Source organism: Phascolarctos cinereus, unplaced genomic scaffold (assembly GCF_003287225.1).
Source record: "Phascolarctos cinereus isolate Bilbo 61053 unplaced genomic scaffold, phaCin_HiC Scaffold_726;HRSCAF=1367, whole genome shotgun sequence".
Lineage (NCBI taxonomy): Eukaryota > Metazoa > Chordata > Mammalia > Diprotodontia > Phascolarctidae > Phascolarctos > Phascolarctos cinereus.
In genome coordinates, this window is record NW_027556098.1 from 200536111 (window position 1) to 200556522 (window position 20412).

Genomic DNA, 20412 nt, shown 5'->3' on the forward strand with positions numbered 1-20412 from the left:
GGATCACAGAGCATGAACTACATAGTAGAGTATGTATAGAAGGAAAATATAAAAATAATACAAAGGTTCAAAGGAGTAAATTATAACAAATATTAAACAAAAAAAATTTTATATTTGGCCCTGAAATTGAGAAGGAAATACTGGAGCTCTGAGCAGAGGGGTGACTACATTTTAGAAAATAACAGCTGAATGGGGGATGAATTGGAACTGAAGTAATACATGTGGCAGGGAAAACAATTAGAAAGATATAGTCAACCCTAGAAAGATTTGCTATGTGCCCATAAGCTCAGGTGGTGGCTATGTGAGTGCAAAGAACAAGCCATATTCAGGAGATATTGTGAAAGTTGAAATACTTCTAATAATTTATATTGTTTACAAATGACAAAATGAAAACAAAACAAAATAAACAAAAACAAAGAAATAAAATAAAACAAAATGAACAAAAATGCCACAATTAACAACAATAATAAAATCCTTTAAAATGCCATCATAATGGGAAAAAAATTAAACTAAACCAAAAAATTCACTGCACTGTAATTCCAGGCTTGACTGCACAGACTTGGCTTAAAAGAGCAAGTTAAGAAATTTATTTAACTTCTCTGGACCTCAATTTTCTCTTCTATAAAGCAACCACAATGGAGTCTTGTCTCTACAAGATGTTCTTATTCTATTATTTATACATTCCTTAGTTCTGTGATAGTGATTTCTTTCTCAGAATTGCAAAATTTCAGAGTTTCATCAAAAGTAAGCTATGTGTCTATTCTAAATTATATTTTAAAAAAAATATTTTGTAATATTCCTGAACACTATTATGGGAGGCTTCATCAGTAATTGCAAATGAATCCCATCAAGATATATTTCAATTATGTTATGATATAGATGGAGAAGCCATAGAGTTACACCGTTTTGACCATAACAAAGGGTAGATCCTCAGATCCCTATTCAATTAAATCCCCAGTGGTGCTTAATGAAATGACCAAAAAAACCCCCAACATGAGACAAGTACCAAAGATAATGAGATATTAGGGTGATATGTAATAGGGTGGTATTCACTTTAAGGAATGGAAATAGGCCATGCAAAATATGAAAGAAATGTACTCATATTTCATTGTCTTAAGTTTCACCCTTAAATATAGTAATTTCATAATGTAAATTGAGGAAAATCTACCAGTGAAGACTGGTTAACTCATCTGTAGATCTGTTCTCAATAAGACTGAATACTCAAATCTTAAAATGGATTTATGATCTCATTTGGTTTGATAGTTCACTACAATTACATTGATCACAGCCAACCCATGCCTATTCATTCTATTTAATTCTTGCCCATTCTTCCTCCAAAGTTTCCCAGAAGAGATCTTCCTTACATGTTAGAGATCTTACCTTATCTTTTCTAACTTTCTACAATATCTGTGGAGCATTCTGGTTTTCTACCTGTCTTATTTTTTCCATGTGAGCAGTCTATCTTCTCTTTCTATCACATGATTCTTTGGTGACCTCTTTAACTCCTGTGCTTATTCATTGTTCTTCATATCATCTGCTTTCATTCACCATGTACCTCTCTCCATTGCCCACTGCATGATAGTTATTTTGAGTTCCCTACAAGTAATCATATCACGGCTCCACAGCAACTCTGGTAGAACAATAATAATGCAAATATTGGCCTTTACTTTAATTCCTGTGTACAATTAAGGAGGCTAATTGGGGATCTCTTCAACTCTGGGCCCAATTTGTTGGCTTTTTTTATTATCTGTCTCAGATATACAGAGGTAGAATAATGGATAAGCCTTGGAATCAAGAATACCTGAATTTAAAATTAATATCAGGCACTCACTAATTGTATGACCCTTGGCAAATCACTTAACCTCTAATTGCCTCAGTTTCTTTCTATGCAATTTTTTTAAAGTTTATTAATTTATTTTCATTTATCAATAAGCACTTCCATGTGGTTTTGAGTTTAAATTTTTTCCTCTCCCTTCCTCCCCACCATCCTCCCCAAGACGTCACACAATCTTATATAGCCTTTACATTTACATTCCTATTAAACATATTTTCACATTAGTGATGTTGTAAGTAAAAATTAAAACCAATAGGAGGAAACATCAGAAAGAGGAAACAAAACTCAACAGAAGAGGGAAAAAAAATTGCAATTCAACTTCCACAGTTCTTTCTTTGGATGTGGATAGCATTTTCCATCATGAGACCTCTGAAGATGTCTTACATCATTGTTTTACTGGGAAGGGTTAAGTTTATCAATGTTAGTCATCACACAATGTGGCTGTTATTGTGTACAACCTTCTCTTAGCGCTGCACATTTAACTCAGCATCAGACCATACAGGTCTTTCCAGGTTTTTCTGAAGTCAGCCTGTTCGTCTTTATTATAGCACAACAGTATTCTATTACATTCATATAACACAACTTGCTCAGCCATTCCCCAATTGATGAGCATCCTCTCAATTTCCAATCCTTGGTCACCACAAAAAGAGCTGCTATAAATATTTTTGCACATGTGGGTCCTTTTCCCATTTGTTTGATCTCTTTGGGATATAGCCCTAGAAGTGCTATTGCTGGGTCAAAGGGTATGCGTATTTTTATAGCCCTCTGGGCATAGTTCAAAATTGTTCTCCAAAATGGTTGGAGCATTTCACAACTCTACCAACAATACATTACTGTTCCAATTTTCACACATCTTCTCCAAGATTTCTCATTTTCCTCTTTTGTCTTGTTGGCCAATCTGATAGGTGTGATGTGGTGACTCGGAGCTGTTTTGATTGGCATCTCTCTAATCAGTAATGATTCAGAGCATTTTTTCATATGACTATAGATGGCTTTAATTTCTTCATCTCAGAACTGTCTGTTCATATCCTTTGACCATTTATCAATTAGGAAATGGCTTGTGTTCTTATAAATTTGTCTTAATTCTCTCTATGCTTTAGAAATGAGGCCTTTATGAGAGAGACTGGTTGTAAAAATTCTTTCCCAATTTTCTACCTTCCTTATAATCTTAGTTAAATTGGCTTTATTTGTGCAAAACCTTTTCAATTTAATTTATTCAAAAGCATCTGTTTTGCTTTTTGTAGTGTTCTCTATCTCCTGTTTGGTCATGAATTCTTCTGTTCTCCATAGATCTGATAGATAAACTATTCCTTGTTCTACCAGTTTACTTACGGTATCAGCCTTTATATCTAAGTCCTGAACCCATTTTGACTTTATTTTGGTATATGGTATGAGATTTGGGTCTATGCCTAGTTTCTGCCATACTGTTTTCCAGTTTTCCCAGCAGTTTTTTTCAAAGAATGGGTTCTTATCGCAGAAGCTGCGGTCTTTGGGTTTATCAAATAATAGATTACTATAGTCATTGACTACTGTGTCTTGCATATTTAACCTGTTCCACTGATCCACCACTCTATTTCTTAGCCAGTACCAAGCAGTTTTGATGATTGCTGCTTTATAATACAATTTAAGATCTGGAATGGCTAGGCCATCTTCCCCTGCATTTCTTTTCATTAGTTCCCTTGATATTCTTGATCATTTGTTCTTCCAAATGAATCTTGTTATTATTTTTTCTAACTTTATAAAATAATTTTTTAGTGGTTTGATTGGTATGGCACTGAATAAGTAAATTAGCTTAGGCAGAATTGTCATTTTTATTATATTAGCTCAGCCTACCCATGACCAACTGATGTTTTTCCAATTATTTAGGTCTCACTTTATTTGTATGAAAAGTGTTTTGTAGTTGTGTTCATAGAGTTCCTGGGTTTGTTTCAGGAGGTAGACTCCTAAATATTTTATAATGTCTACAGTAAGTTTAAATGGAATTTCTGTTTCTAACACTTGCTGTTGGGCTTTGTTGGTAATATATGGAAATGCCTGTGATTTCTGTGGGTTTATTTTATAGCCTGCAACTTTGCTAAAGTTGTTTATTATTTCAATTAGTTTGTTTTTGTTTTTTTTCTTTTTTTGGTTAGGCAATGGAGTTAAGTGACTTGCCCAGGGTCAGACAGCTAGTAAGTGTTATGTGTCTGTTAAGGCTTAGTGTATAGACAGAATGAAACCTATATGTAGGTGTTGTGAGGAGGGAAGGGAGGATGGTAGGTATACACTAGTGGCTTCCATCATTGCCTTGGGACCAAACTACGCTCTCTTTAAAGGTTTTTTTCTAAGGTCCTCCTTAATCCAGGGCCAGTGCTCTATCCACTGCACCACCTAACTGCCCCCTCAATTAGTTTTTTACTTGATTCTCTAGGATTCTCTAAGTATATCACAGTGTTATCTGCAAAGAGCAATAATTTTGTTTCTTCTTTGCCTATTTTAATACCTTCAATTTCTTTTTCTTCTCTTATGGCTAAAGCTAACATTTACAATGCAATATTCAATAACAGTGATGATAATGGACATCCTTGTTTCACCCCTGATCTTTTTGGAAATGCTGCTAGCATGTCCCCATTACATATTATGCTTGCCGAAGGTTTTAGATAGATGCTATTTATTATTTTAAGGAAGACTCCATTTATACCTATGTTTTTAATAGGAATGGGTGTTGTATTTTGTCAAAAGCTTCTTCTGCATCTATGGAGATGATCATGTGGTTTCTGTTGCTTTTGGTGTTGATGTGCTCAATTACATTGATCGTTTTCATAATATTGAACCAGCACTGCATTCCTCGTATAAATCCTACCTGGTCATAGTGTATTATTCTTTTGCTAATTTCCTGTAATCTATTTGCTAATATTTTGTTCAAAATTTTTGCATCTATATTCATTAGAGAAATTGCTCTATAATTTACTTTCTCTGTTTTGACTCTTCCTGGTTTAGGTATCAGCACCATATTTGTATCATAAAAAGAATTTGGTAAGACCCTTTCTTCACCTATTTTCCCAAATAGTCTGTATATTATTGGAATTAATTGTTCTTTAAATGTTTTATAGAATTCACATGTAAATCCATCTGGCCCTTGAGATTTTTTCCAAGAGTGTTCATCAATGACTTATTCAATTTCTTTTTCTGAGATGGGGTGATTTAAGTATTTTACTTCCTCTTTGTTAATCTGGGCAATTTATATTTTTGTAAATATGTATCCATTTCACTAAGATTGTCAAATTTGTTGGCATAGAGTTGGGCAAAATAATTCTTTAATATTGTTTTAATTTCCTTTTCCTTTGTGGTAGCTTCACCCTTTTCATTGTTGATACTATCAATTTGGTTTTCTTCTTTCTTTTTTTTTAAATAAAATTAACCAAAGGTTTATCTATTTTATTGTTTTTTTTCATAAAACCAGCTGTTAGTTTTATTTATTAAATAAAGTTTTCTTAATTTCTTCTTTGGTTTTCAATATTTCTAATTTCATGTTTAATTGAAGAGTTCTGATTTCTTCTTTTTCTAGTTTTTCTACTTGTATGCCCAATTCATTAATCTCCTCTTTTTCCATGTTATATATGTAAGCATTTAGAGATATAAAACTTCCCCTAAGAACTGCTTTCACTGCATCCCATAAGTTTTAGTATGTTGTCTCATTATTGTCATTCTCTTGAATGAAATTATTGATGGTTTCTATGATTTGTTGTTTGACCCAATAATTTTTTTAAGATTAGATTATTTAGTTTCCAATTATTTTTCAGTCTGTGTTTACATGGTCCTTTATTACATGTAATTTTTATTGTGTCATGATCTGAAAAGGATGCATTTAATATTTCTGCCTTTCTACATTGGATTGGTAGGTTTTTATGCCCTAGTACATGGTCAAATTTTGTGTATGTGCCATGTACTGTTGAGAAAAAAGTATATTCCTTTCTATTCCCATTCATTTTTCTCCAGAGGTCTATCATACCTAACTTTTCTAATGTTCTATTCACCTCCTTTACTTCTTTCTTGTTTATTTTGTGGTTAGATTTATCTAGTGCAGAGAGGGGGTGGTTCATGTCCCCCACTAGTATAGTTTTGCTGTCTATTTCTTCCTGTAACTCCCTGAACTTCTCCTCTAAGAATTTGGATGCCATAGTATTTGGTGCATATATGTTTAGTAATGATATTACTTCATTGTCTATGGTGTCTTTTAGCAAGATGTAGTTTCCTTCCTTATCTCTTTGGATAAGATCTATTTGTGCTTTTGATTTGTCTGAAATCAAGATTGTACCCCTACTTTTTTTTACTTCAGCTGAAGCGTAATATATTCTGCTCCAGCCTTTAACCTCTACCCTCTATGTGTCCCTCTTTTTCAAATCTGTTTCCCATAAACAACATATTGTAGGATTGTAGTTTTTAATCCATTCTGCTATCTGCTTCCATTTCATGGCAGAGTTCATCCTTTTCACAATGGCAGCTATGATTACTGTGTCTTTTTCTCCATCCTTCCCCCCCCCGTTTATGCTTTTCTTTCTCCTTTTTCCTTTCCCCCCTCACTAGTGTTTTGCTTTTGACCACTGCCTCCTTTAGTCCCTCCTCCTTTCTATTAGCACTTCCCTTTTCTTCCTCTTTACCCTTTCTGCTTTTTCCCTCCCTTTTATCCCCCTTCCCTTTTCTTTCCTCTTTTCCCTCCTACTGCCTATAGGGTAACTTAGATTTCTGTACCTAACTGATTATGTTATTCCCTTCTTGATCCAAATCTGATGAGAGTAGGGTTTAAACAATGCTCACCCTCCCTCCTTTCTTTCCCTCTGCTGTGATAGGTTTTTGGCATTTTCCTGTAATGTAATTTACCCTTGTCTGCCTCCTCTTTCGCAGTACATTTTCTTAAATCAGACTAATCCACTTACTTGGATCCATTTAATCCACTTCATTATGTATATATAATATATATATATATATAATATATATTTTATCATGACACCAAACTCAACTTACATACACCCCCTTTATATATACTCCTTTAACATGGTGTAATAACAATACAATTCTCAAGGGTTTCAAGTGTCATCTTTCCTTGTAGGGATTTAAACAATTTGCCCTTATTAGCAACATATTGTATCTTTCTATATCATTTATCTTTTTAGGTCTGTCTTGAATCTTGTACTTGAAGGTCAAATTTTTGGGGTTTCTCAAATAATAGATTACTATAGACATTGACTACTGTGTCTTGCATATTTAACCTATTCCACTGATCCACCTCCATACTTCTTAGCCATACCAAGCAGTTTTGATGATTGCTCCTTTATATTACAATTTAAGGTCTTTAATTACAGGGCCACCTTTCCCTGCATTACTTTTTATTAGTTCCTTTGATATTCTGGACCTTTTGTTTTCCCAAATGAATCTTGTTATTATTTTTTCTAACTTTATAAAATAATTTTTTGGTAGTTTGATTGGTATGACACTGAATAAGTAAATTAGCTTAGGTGGGACTGTCATTTTTATTATATTAGCTCAGCCTACCCATGACCAACTGATGTTTTTCCAATTATTTAGATCTGATTTTGTTTGTGTGAAAAGTGTTTTGTAATTGTGTTCATAGATTTCCTGGGTTTGTTTCAGGAGGTAGACTCCTAAATATTTTATAATGTCTACAGTAAGTTTAAATGGGATTACTCTTTCTATCTCTTGCTGTTGGGCTTTGTTGGTAATACATAGGAACGCTGATGATTCCTGTGGCTTTGTTTTATAGCCTGCAACCGTGTTAAAGTTGTTGATTATTTCAAGTAGTTTTTTGCTTGATTCTCTACGATTTTCTAAGTATATCATCATGTGATCTGCAAAGAGTGATAACTTTGTTTCTTCTTTGCCTATTCACATGCCTTCAATTTGTTTTCTTCACTGATTGATAAAACGAATAATTTCCAGTACAATATTGAATAACAGTGCTGATAATGGACATCCTTGTTTCACCCCCAATTTTATTGGAAATGCTTCTAACCTGTCCCCATTACATATAATGCTTGATGAAGGTTTTAAATATATGCTATTTATTATTTTATGGAAGACTCCATTTATACCTACGCTTTCTAGTGTTTTTAATAGGAATGGGTCTTGTATTTTATCAAAAGCTTTTTCTGCATCTATTGAGATAATCCTGTGGTTTCTGTTGGTTTTGGTGTCCATATGCTCAATGATGCTGATAGTTTTCCTAATATTGAACCAACCTTGCATTCCTGGTATAAATCCTACCTGGTCATAGTGTATTATTTTGTGATAAGTTGCTGCAATCTGTTTGCTAGTACTTTGTTTAAAATTTTTGCATCTATACTCATTAGAGAAATTGGTCTATAATTTAGTTTCTCTATTTTGACTCTTCCTGGTTTAGGTATCAATACCATATTTGTATCATAAAAAGAATTTGGTAAGACTCCTTCTTCACCTATTTTCCCCAATAGTCTATAGAGTATTGGAATTAACTGTTCTTTAAATGTTTGATAGAATTCGCATGCAAATTCATCTGGTCCTTTAGATTTTTTCCTAGGGAGTTCATCAATGGCTTGTTCAATTTCTTTTTTCTGAGATGGGGTTATTTAAGTATTTTACTTCCTCTTCTGTTAATCTGGGCAATTTATATTTTTGTAAATATGTATCCATTTCACTAAGATTGTCAAATTTGTTGGCATATAGTTGGGCAAAATGATTCCTAATTATTGTTTTAATTTCCTCTTCCTTGGTGGTAGCTTTGCCCTTTTCATTCTTGATACTACTCATTTGGTTTTCTTCTTTCTTTTTTTAATTAAATCAGCCAAAGGTTTATCTATTTTATTGTTTTTTTTCCCATAAAACCAGTGCTTCATTTGATTTATTAGTTCAATAGTTTTCTTAATTTCAATTTTAATAATTTTTCCTTTTGTTTTCAACATTTCTAATTTAGTGTTTAGTTGAGGACTTTTAAGTTGTTCTTTTTCTAGTCTTTTTAGTTGTATGCCCAATTCATTCATCTCCTCTTTTTCCATTTTATTTATGTAAGCATTTAGAGATATAAAACTTCCCCTAAGAACTGCTTTAACTGCATCCCATAAGTTTTGGTATGTTGTCTCATTATTGTCATTCTCTTGAATGAAATTATTGATTGTTTCTATGATTTGTTGTTTGACCCAATCTTTTTTGAAGGTTAGATTATTTAGTTTACAATTAATTTTTAGTCTATCTTTCCATGGTCCTTTATTACATATAATCTCTATTGCATCATGATCTGAAAAGGATGCATTTAATATTTCTGTCTTTCTGCATTGGATTGTGAGGTTTTTATGCCCTAATACAGGGTCAATTTTTGTGTATGTGCCATGTACTGCAGATAAAAAAGTATATTCCTTTTTGTCCCCATTCAGTTTTCTCCAGAGGCCTATCTTACCGAACTTTTCTAACGTTTTATTCTGTGTGTTTTTCTCCATCCTTTTTTTCCTCCTATTTGTGCTTTTCTTTCTCCTTTTTCCTTTCCCTCCTTCACTAGTGTTTTGCTTTTGACTAACCCCTCCTTCAGTCCCTCCTCCCTTTTATTATCCCTTTCCCTTTTGTTCCCCTTTACTCTTACTGCTTCTTCCCTCCTTTCTTTCCCCCCCTTTTCTTTTTCCCCTCCTTTTTCTTTCTCCTTTTCCCTCCTACTGCCTATAGGGCAGGTTAAATTTCTTTACCTAACTGATTAGGTTATGACCTTCTTGAGCCAAATCTGATGAGAGTAAGGCTCAAACAATGCTCACCCCCCTCTCTTCTTTCCCTCTGCAGTAGTAGGATTTTGTGTCTTTTCCTATGATGTAATTTACCCTTATCTGCCTCTTCCTCTCTCAGTACATTTTCTAAGATCAGATTGATCCACTTATTTGGATCCATTTAACCCACTTGATTAGATTTTTTTTGTCATTACATCAAAGTCATCTAATATCCACCTTCTTTATGTATACTTCTTTAACATGGTGTAATAACAATACAGTTCTCAAGAGTTGCAAGTGTCATATTCCCTTGTAAGGGCTTAAACAGCACTCACCCCCATTGACAACATATTGTATTTTTCTGTCCCATTTACCTTTTTATGTCCTTCTTGACTCCTGTACTTGAAGATCAAATTTTTTGTTGAGCTCTGGTCTTTTTATCAGGAAAGTTTGGAAGTCCTCTATTTCATTGAATATTTGTCTTCTCCCTTGAAAAATGATGCTCATTTTTGCTGGGTAGTAGCTTTTGGGATAAGAACCCACTCTGGGAAAACTGGAAAAGAGTATGGTAGAAACTAGGCATAGATCCAAAACTCACTCCACATACCAAAATAAAGTCAAAATGGGTTCATGACTTAGATATGAAGGCTGACACCATAAGTAAACTGGGAAAACAAGGAATAGTTTACCTATCAGATAGATCTATGGAGAGCAGAAGAATTCATGAACAAACAGGAGATAGAGAACACTATGAAAAGCAAAACAGATGCTTTTGAATACATTAAATTGAAAAGGTTTTGCACAAACAAAGCCAATGCAACTAAGATTATAAGGAGGGTAGAAAATTGGGAAAGAATTTTTACAACCAGTCCCTCTGATAAAGGCCTCATTTCTAAAACATATAGAGAATTAAGACAAATTTATAATAACACAAGCCATTCCTAATTGATAAATGGTCAAAGGATATGAACAGATAATTCTCAGATGAACAAATTGAAGCCATCTATACTCACATAAAAAAATGCTTTAAATCATTGTTGATTAGAGAAATGCAAATCAAAACAACTCTGAGATACCATATCACATTTAACTGATTGGCCAACATGACAAAACAGGAAAATGAGAAATACTGGAGATGTGGGAATATTGCAACACTAATATATTGTTGGTGGAGTTGTGAAATGATCTAACCATTTTGGAGAACAATTTGGAACTATGTCCAAAGGGCTACAAAAATGTGCATATCCCTTTGATCCAGCAATAGCACTTCTAGGGCTATATCCCAAAGAGATCAAACAAATGGGAAAAAGACCCACATGTACAAAAATATTCATAGCAGCTCTTTTTGTGGTGGCAAAGAATTGGAAATTGAGAGGATGCTCATCAATTTGGGAATGGCTGAGCAATTTTGATATATGAATGTAGTGGAATACTATTATGCTATAAGAAATGATGAACAAGCTGATTTCAGAAAAACCTGGAAAGACTTCTATGGTCTGATGCTGAGTGAAGTGAGCAGAACCAAGAGGACTTTGTACACAATAACAGCCATGTTATGTGATTACTGATATTGTTAAACTGAACTCTTCTCAGCATTACAAGGATCTAAGACATCTGCAGAGGCCTTGGAATGGATAATCCTGTCCACATCCAAAGATAGAATTATGGAAGTCAAATCTCTATCACTTATTTTTACCTTCTGTTGAGTATTTTTTCATCTTCCTGATGGTTCCTTCTACTGATTTTAATTTTTCCTTACAACTTCACTAATGTGAAAATATGTTTAATAGCATTGTAAATGTAAAGCCTATATCAGATTGTGCTCCTTCTTGGGAATGGTGGGTGCGAGGAAGGGGGAGAAATATTTTCAACTCAAAAGCATATGGAAGTATTTGTTGATAAATCAAGACAAATTAATAGAATCAAAAAAAAGTTCAAATTTTTTCTTGAGCTCTGATCTTTTTATCAGGAAAGTTTGGAAGTCCCTATTTTGTTGAGTATCCATCTCCTCACTTGAAATATCATGCTTATTTTTGCTGGGTAGTTGATCCTTGGCTGCAATCCAAGCTCCTTTGCCTTATAGAATATCATGTTCCCTGCCATATGGTCTTTTAAAGTAGAAGCTTCAAGATGCTGTGTAATCCTGACTCTGGTTCCACGATATATAAATTGCTTCTTTCTGGCTGCTTGTAGCATTTCCTCTTTCGCCTGGTAAGTTTTGGAAATTGGCTATTATACTTATTGGCATTTTCGATTTGGGATCTCTTTCAGGCGGTGAGCGATGGATTCTTTCTATCATTATTTTACCTTCTGGTTCCAGGACTTCAGGGCAGTTTTCCTTTATTATTTCCTGAAAGATACTGTCCAGACTTTTTTTTTTTCATCGTGATTTCCAGGTAGTCCAATAATTCTTGAGTTGTCTTTGCTAGAGTAATTTTGCAGGTCAGTTGTTTTACCCATGAGGTATTTTATGTTTTCATCTATTTTTTCATTTTTTTGTTTCTGTTTGACTGATTCTTGCTCTCATAGTCATTAGTTTCCATTAGTACAATTGTAATTTTTAGCATATTATTTCTTCTGTTTGTTTTTTACTTCCTTCTCCAATTGGCCAATGGTATCTTTTGTTTCTTTGTTTTTGTTTTTAGGCAACTGGGGTTTAGTTACTTGCCCAGGGTCACACAGCTAGTAAGCATTAAATGTTTGGTCTGAGGCCGCATTTGAACTCAGGTCCTCCTGAATTCAGGGCCAGTGCTCCATCCACTGTGCCACCTAGCTGCCCCCAATTGTATTTTTAAGGGATTTGTTTTCTTCAGTACACTTTTTTTCCAGTTGGCCAATTGTGTTTTTTAGGGACTTATTTTCTTCGGTGTACTTTTTTTCCAAAAGGCCAATTGCATTTTTAAGGACTCTTCTACCTCTCTCATTTGACTTTTAAAATCCTTCTTGAGTTCTTACTAAGAAGGCTTTTTGGGCTTCAGACTAGTTCATATTCCCTTTTGATGTTGCAGTTGTGGGTTTGTTGACAATGTTGTCCTCTTCAGAATTACTATTTTGATCTTCACTCTTCTCATAATATGAATCTATGGTATGCTTCATTTTACTCATGGTGTTTCTTTATTCCCTGGCCTTTAAAGAGATTGAGCTTGTCTGCTGGGGAACAGAGGACGCTGACCCAAGCTTCATGTGTTGGGAGTCTAGGTCTTGGCAACTGGCTTTATATGCTAGTGCCTCTTATGTTGGCAATTGGAGGCTGTAGGGTTCTGGCAGCTTAACCTGGTATTGGGCTGGAATCAGCAAGGCTGGAAGTTTCAGGCAATTCTAGGTTGTCTGCTTTTCCTTTCCTTTAGCTTTCTTCAGGTCCTTTTAGCTGGGTGTTGCAAGGTGTTTATGTGCCTGGAGCCCCTTTCAGTGCTGCCTCCCTTAAATATGATGAGGCACTAGAAGGCTCCTTTGCTGTAGAATGCTGAAGTACCTGGTGGTTTTCTGAGCTGGCTTCCACCAGTTGCCCTGCCCTCACTGAGGCACTCAGAGGTCCAGGTGTTGGTGTTTGCCTGCTCTACCACCTGGGTTTCAGGATCTCCTCCTGGTTGGCAGTTGGAGACTGTAGGGTTCTGACAGCTAACCTGGTATTGGACTTAAATCAGCAAGGCTGGAACTTTAGGCCAACTCTAGGTTGCTTTCTTCAGCTCCTTTCAGATGAATGTTGAAGGGTGTTTATCTGGCTGGGGCCCTTTGTAGTGCTGCTTCCCTTATTTTTGCTGAGGTACTTGGAGACCCGTTTGCTGCAGAATGCTGAGGCACCAGGATCTCCTCCTGGTGTGCTAAAGTGAGGCTTTCTGCTAGCTGGCTGGGATGCCTCCTATTCCATACTGCTTCCCTTCCCCCAGGGAAAGAGTGGATTTTCCCTTTAATCCCTCAAGGTACCTGGGCTACAGCTCTGCTCCTCCCTGTCTTTCTTCTGGTTCAGCTGTTCCAGGGTTTTTTCTGGTATTATTTTCTGGGTTTTCAGAGATAGATAGGGGAGGGTGAGAATGACTACCTTTTTACTCCACCACCTTGGCTCCTTGAAGCAGACCTTCCTAAGCAAAATTGAGATAATAATGCCTACCTCCCATGGTTGTTGCAAGGATCAAATGAGATGACATGTGTAAAGTACTTTGCAAACCTTAAAGTGTTATATGATTGTTAGCTATTATTGTTATTTTTTTTTATCACACTGATGGACAAGCTCTATAGTATGTCTTTTTAAATATGTGTTGAAATATAGACAATAGACATTTTTATTCCCTTAGTATTTCCTGTATGAATGGACTAGTCAATCTCCTTTGAATGATTACAGATCTCTTCCAGGAGGTTCTGCAATGTTTTAGTGCTTGATGAAATCATCATGTTGTTATGCAAACAATAATATATGGAGGAGCTCATTAGCCGTAGGAAATCCCTCTTCAACCTTAATTTTGTGCTGGATCTATGGGGCAGATATGATTGGGACTTGGCAAAGTAAAACACAGCTCTATTGATAGTGTTTACATATTGCTATAATTTTGTGTAAAGGAAATAATATTTGTTTTCTTTTAATACTGCATATCATTATTCTCTAATATATTACTTTACAGGCTATAATATGAATTTAGAAAACAAATGGAAAATAAAATTCTAATGCTGAGTTATGTAAGGGATTTTTCTTCACATTTCCACTTAATGTAACAGTGTTCCCAACAGTGTCAGTACTTGCTTCCTAAGTCTGCTAATAAAGGCTGGTAAGTGACTAAAGTTTTTCTACTATATTACAAAATCACCAGTGTCCACTACTTTGGTGGCATCATTAAAAATTATAATGCTAATGCACATGCAGGTGTTGGCTATTCTCTGTTTTATACATCAAAAGAGTGCATAGCGTGCTGCGATATAGAAAATTTTCTTTCCACTGACCTCCACAGTGGCGACAAGAGATATTAATTACTGTCCTGTCATGAAATAATTCATGAATAACAACATGTGGCATGACAAGATAGCAAAGGCATAAGTCATTAATTATTGTTTTCAATGGAAACAATGACTTAAGAGTATAAGATTCATTGCATGATCTCATGGAAAATTACACAGGCAACTACAACAGGGCAGAAGCTAACTCATGCCATCACATTTCTAAAGTTAGATTTTACATACGACTACCTCAATATAATATTTTTAAGGCTACCATATTTACGAGCATTCCATTAGCAATTTGATACATTAACCATGCTATAAATTTGATACCTCTTTTATTTTAATTTGATAGAAGCCAGATCACTTAGTACAAAATACTAGAAACATCAATCTATTGTTTTTCTAAGCTCACAATATAACTCTCTGATGGACTATCTAATTCCCAGAATGTATATTGAAGTTTTGTTTTGTTTTGTTTTGTTTTGTTTTGTTTTTGTTTTTGTTTTCAGAAGCTACTTTTGGGCTATTTGGAATCCATATAATTTATTTTTTAAGGACAAGAAAATATGTTATTGCTTGTCTGCCTCAAACAAGCATCCCCTTATGAAAGTTGTCGCATGCAGATAATGTAGAAATTAAATACAAGGGCCACACACTTGCTCTTGGCAGCTGTACATATCTGTGCAACATTCATACTGACATCTGTACCAGAGCTGCCTCATCTAGTCTTCAATTAATGTAATCAGGAAGGTATACAATTCCCAATGCACAAATATTGAGAATTGTACCTTAATTCCATCCTTTGACTGCCTTAACTTAATAGCATGCTCTTCGCATATTCAAAAATTTGCATAAATTTCCATATCATTCATACCTGCATTTTCTCTCTTGTCCTATTCCCTAAGGAGCTAGCTAGAAATGATTTGCCTTATCAGAATTGGTGGTAAATGTTTGCCAAAGGTAATAGACTTTTAATGCAAAATAAGATAGGATAGTACACCTAGTCTAGGACTCTGCACATAATAGACGCTCCATGAATGTTGACTAAGATGTTGCCAGGATTTTGATGTATATGACAAAGAAATAAGTATCATTATGAAGATTGAGATCACAAACTTCTAAAAATATACTCCTACTGGGGCAAATTTTCCAACATTTGTAATGGGTTTCCAGAAAGTCCTCTAACATTGCTTCTAATCATAACAAGCAGTGGCAGTTTGACATTCCACATATTTCTAATACCTATTAACATATTTTGACATAAAACATGATACATATTCCAAAGTGTTCATGATCATGAGGAAAGGTGGTTATGATCATAATGTTGTTGATTCCAGTACAACATTCTTTTCCACTAAATTCACAAATTGAGTAGTTCAGGACACCATAAATTCTAAAAATATTTATTATGATAAATTACTTGTCTTCCTGCTTATACTTTCAATCACAATTTAAGTTATCATTCGCAATGTATTAAAGTTTTGCCCCTACTTTAAAGTATGTTATTTTTTTTCCAATAACATGTAAAGATAGTTTTCAATATTCAAATTTGTAAGACTTTGAGTTGTAATTTTTTCTCCCTCCTTCCTGGCCCTTCCCCTTCCCAAGATGGCAAGCAATATGATGTAAGCTATATATGTAAAATCACACTAAACATATTTCCATATTACTCATGTTGTGAAAGATGAATCAGAGCAAAAGGGGGGAAAAAAGAGGGAAAAAAAAGAAAATAATGTGCTTTGTCTGCATTCAGACTACATGTTTCTTTCTCTGGATGTGAATAGCATTTTCTATCATAAGTCTTTGTAACTGTCTTAGATCATTTCATTGATGAGAAGGGCTAAATCTATCAAAGTTGGTCATCACACAATGTTGCTGTTACTGTGTACAGTATTTTCCTAGTTAGGCTTACTTCACTCAGCATCAGTTCATGCAGCTCTTTCCAGTATTTTCTGAAATCTGCCTGCTCATCATTTCTCACTTCATAATAATATTCCATTATATATATATACCACAAACTGTTCAGCCATTCCCCAATTGATGGGCATCCCATCAATCTCTAATTCTTGCCACCACAAAAAGTGCTGATATAAATATTTTTGTACATGCAGGATCTTTTCCCTTTTTTATGATCTCCTAGGGATACAGACCTAGCAGTAGTATTGCTGAGTCAAAGGGCGTGCACATTTTTATAGCCTCTTGGACATAGTTCCAAATTGCTCTCCAAAATTGTTGGATCAGTTCACAACTCCACCAACAATTCATTAGTGTTCCAATTTTCCTGTATCTCCAACATTTATCATTTTCCTGTTTTGTCAGGTCAACCAATATGAAAAGTATGAAATTGTACTTCAGAGTTCTTTTAATTTTCATTTCTGTAATAGTGATTTAGAGCATTTTTAAATATGACTGTAGCTAGCTATAATTTCTTCCTCTGAAAACTGCCTGTTCATATCCTTTGACTATTTATCAGTTAGGCAATGACCTGTATGCTTACAAATTTGACTCAGTTCTCTCTATATATTTAAAATGAGGCCTTCATCAAGACACTAACAATAAAAATTATTTCCCAGCTTTCTGCTTTTCTTCTAATGTTGGTTACTATTTTCCAGTTTTCCCAGCAGTTTCCATGAAATAGTGAGTTCTTATCCTAGAAGTGGAGTCTTTGGTTTAATCAAACAGTAGATTCCTTGTGTACCTAATTTATTTCACAGATTCAGCACTCTATTTCTTAGCCAATAGTAAATAGTTTTGATGATTGCCACATTGTAATATAGTTTTAGATCTGGTATGGCTGGGCCAGCTTCCTTTGCATTTCTTTTCACTAATCCCCTTGATATTCTTGACCTTTTGTTCTTCCAGATGAATTTTATTGTTTTTTTTCTAGCTCTGTAAATTAATTGTCTATTTTCACATCATTTAGCAAGATGTAGTTTCCTTCATTATCTCCTGTACTTAGATTGATTTTTGCTTTTGCTTTGTGAGATCAGAATTGCTACCCCTGCTTTTATTTTTTTTCTTCCATTGAAGCAAAATATATTCATGTCCAGCCTTTACCTTTATTCTGTGTGTATCTTTCTGCTTCAAATGTATTTCTTGTAAATAGATTGTAGGATTATAGATTTTAATCCACTCTGCTATCCACTTCTGTTTTATGGGAGAGCTCATCCAATTCACATTTACAGTTATGATTATTAAGTGTGTCTTTCTCTCTATCCTATTTTCCCTCCTGTTTATGCTTTTCTCTGTCCTTTCACCTTTTACTTCCTCACCAGTGTTTTGCTTCAACTACAGCTCCCCTCAATCTGACTTCCTTTCTATCCTTTTTTTCCTTCTTTTCTTTTCTTTCTCCTTTCCCCTCTTATTTCCTATAGGGTAAGGTAGATTTCTATAACCAACTGAATGTGTATGTTATTCCCTCTTTGAGTCAATCCTCTGAAAGTAAGGTTCAAACAATGCTCATGCCCTCCCTTCTTTCCCTATATTGTACATCTTCATATGATGTCATTTACTCTATTCTGTTTCTCCCTTTCCTCTTCTCCCAGTACATTCTTTTTTTTTTAGTCCTCAATTATTTTTTGATTATCACGTCAAAATCAACTAATACCCACATCCTCTGTCTATGTATACCCCTTCTAAATGCTGTAATAAAGATACAGTTCTAAAGTATCATCCTCCCTTGCAGATGTGTAATATATTTAACCTTCTAAAATAACATGCCTTTTCTTTTGTTTCTTGTTTACCTTTTTATGCTTCTCTTGGGTTTTGTATTTGAAGACTGAATTTCCTATTCAGCTCTGTTTTTTTTTTTCAATCAGGAAAGTTTGGAAGTTCTCTCCAGCCCTGAAGGATAATGCTCATTTTTCTTGGGTAGTTGATTCTTGGTTGTAATCCAATCTCCTTTGCCTTCTGGAATATCATATTCCACATCTTCTGATTCATTAATGTAGAAGATGCTAAGTTCTGTGTAATTCTCACTGTGGTCCCATTATGTTTAATTGTTTCTTTCTTACTGTTTACAGTATTTTCTCCTTGACCTTATAATTCTGGAATTTGGCTACCATGTTCCTTGGAATATTCATTTTGGGATCTCTCTCAAGAGGTGACCTATGTATTAATTTTTTTAATGTTTTTTAGTTTTTTTCCCTAAAATTTAATACATAATAAGAAAAGAAAAAGAGACATATTATAAACTTAAATATTAAAACTTAAATACAAAATAAGAGAAGAAAAAAACATGTCATGCACAGCAGAATGTAAGAAAGGATTCATAATATATGGCAATAAATTTCCATTTCATTAAAGCCCATGTAATAAATACTATGCATTGTGTTGAGAGCTATCCATTTTTTCTTTGCTTCCTTCCTTGTCAGTTTTCTTTTGTTTGCTGCTGTGCACTTTTCGCTTTGTTCTATTTTCCCCTCCCTCTCCAAGGCTTTGATTAAGTGTGGATATATTTCTATATAGATATAGACACACAAATACACAAATACATACATATGCATACATACATATATAGATTTGTGCATAAATATATAAACATATACTTCCCCTACAAATTCTACTCCTGATCTTTGTTTTATGTTTGTGCACATCTCTCATTTCCTATCCCTCCTGACTCTTGTACTTCACTTCTACCTGCTACCTTGCCTTCCTATTACTTAACCTACTCCACTTCCAAGGATCCCTCCCTTACCCTCTCATTCCCATAAATATAAACACCCATCTGTACCCACCTTAATCTATTTCCTTACTCTCCCCTCTAAAGATTCTTCCCTTATTCTCTGATCCCTCACTATCTTCTTAGTATATTCCCCTCTTGAACCTATTCATGATAAATGTAGGTTTCCAGAACTAACGTACATCTTCCCCCATCTAATTCCTGAAGTCAATTCTTCCTCTCATACCCCATTAGTATAAGACAGCTACTCATTTTTAGCTCTTCCTGGACAGTTTTGTTTTTTGAAAACATATTCATACTCAGGTCTATCTCAATCTTTCTTATGAACTACTCAGTTACTAATAACAATCTTAGTTGTATGTTCTGTAAACAATCTGTCCTTATTGAGTCCCTCATAATCAGTTTTTGGAATATATGTTATATTTCTGTTGGCTCTTGTATGTCATATCTTTTGGTTTCTTTATAACAAACTCCCAAAATTCTCATAATTCATTAAATATCCTTCTTTTTTTCTCATTAAAGGTTATGCTTAACTTTTCTGTCTATGTCATTTTTGTCCAGAACCGCAATTCTTTTGCCCTTTAATATATACTGTTCCAAGATCTGAGGTCTTTTAGTGTTACCACTGCTAGGTGTTGTGTGATTCTAATTTTGGCACTGCCATATTTAAATTATTTTTTTCTTGTTTCCCATAACATTTTATCCTTCAGCTGGGGATTTTGGAATTTGCCTATTCGTATGAGTTTTTCTCATAAGATTTCTTTTAGGTGATAATTAGTGGATTTTTTCTATTTCTACTTTCCCCTTTTGTTATAATGCTTCAGGTCAATTTTCTTCAATTGTTTCTTGTATTAATGTATCAAGATTATCTTTTTGATCATAGCTTTCAGGTAGTGTGATTATTCTTATGTTTTCCCTTCTTGTTCTGTTCTCCAGATCGGTTGTTTTTCTTATGAGATGTTTCACATTCTCCTCTATCTTTTCATTTTTCATTTTTTGTTTTATTATTTCTTGGTCTCTTATGACTTCACTGGCTTCCCCTTGCCCAATTCTGTTTTTCGATGAGTCATTTTCTTCCTTAAGATTTTGGATCTCCTGTTCTAATTGGTTGACTTTCTTTTCATAATCCTCTTGCTTTTCTTGGATTCTTCCTGTTCTCCTTGTTCTTTTTGTTCTTGTTCTTGTTCTTGTTCTTCTTCTTTTTCTTCTTCGTCTCCTTCTCCTTCTCTTTCTTCTTCTTCTTCTTC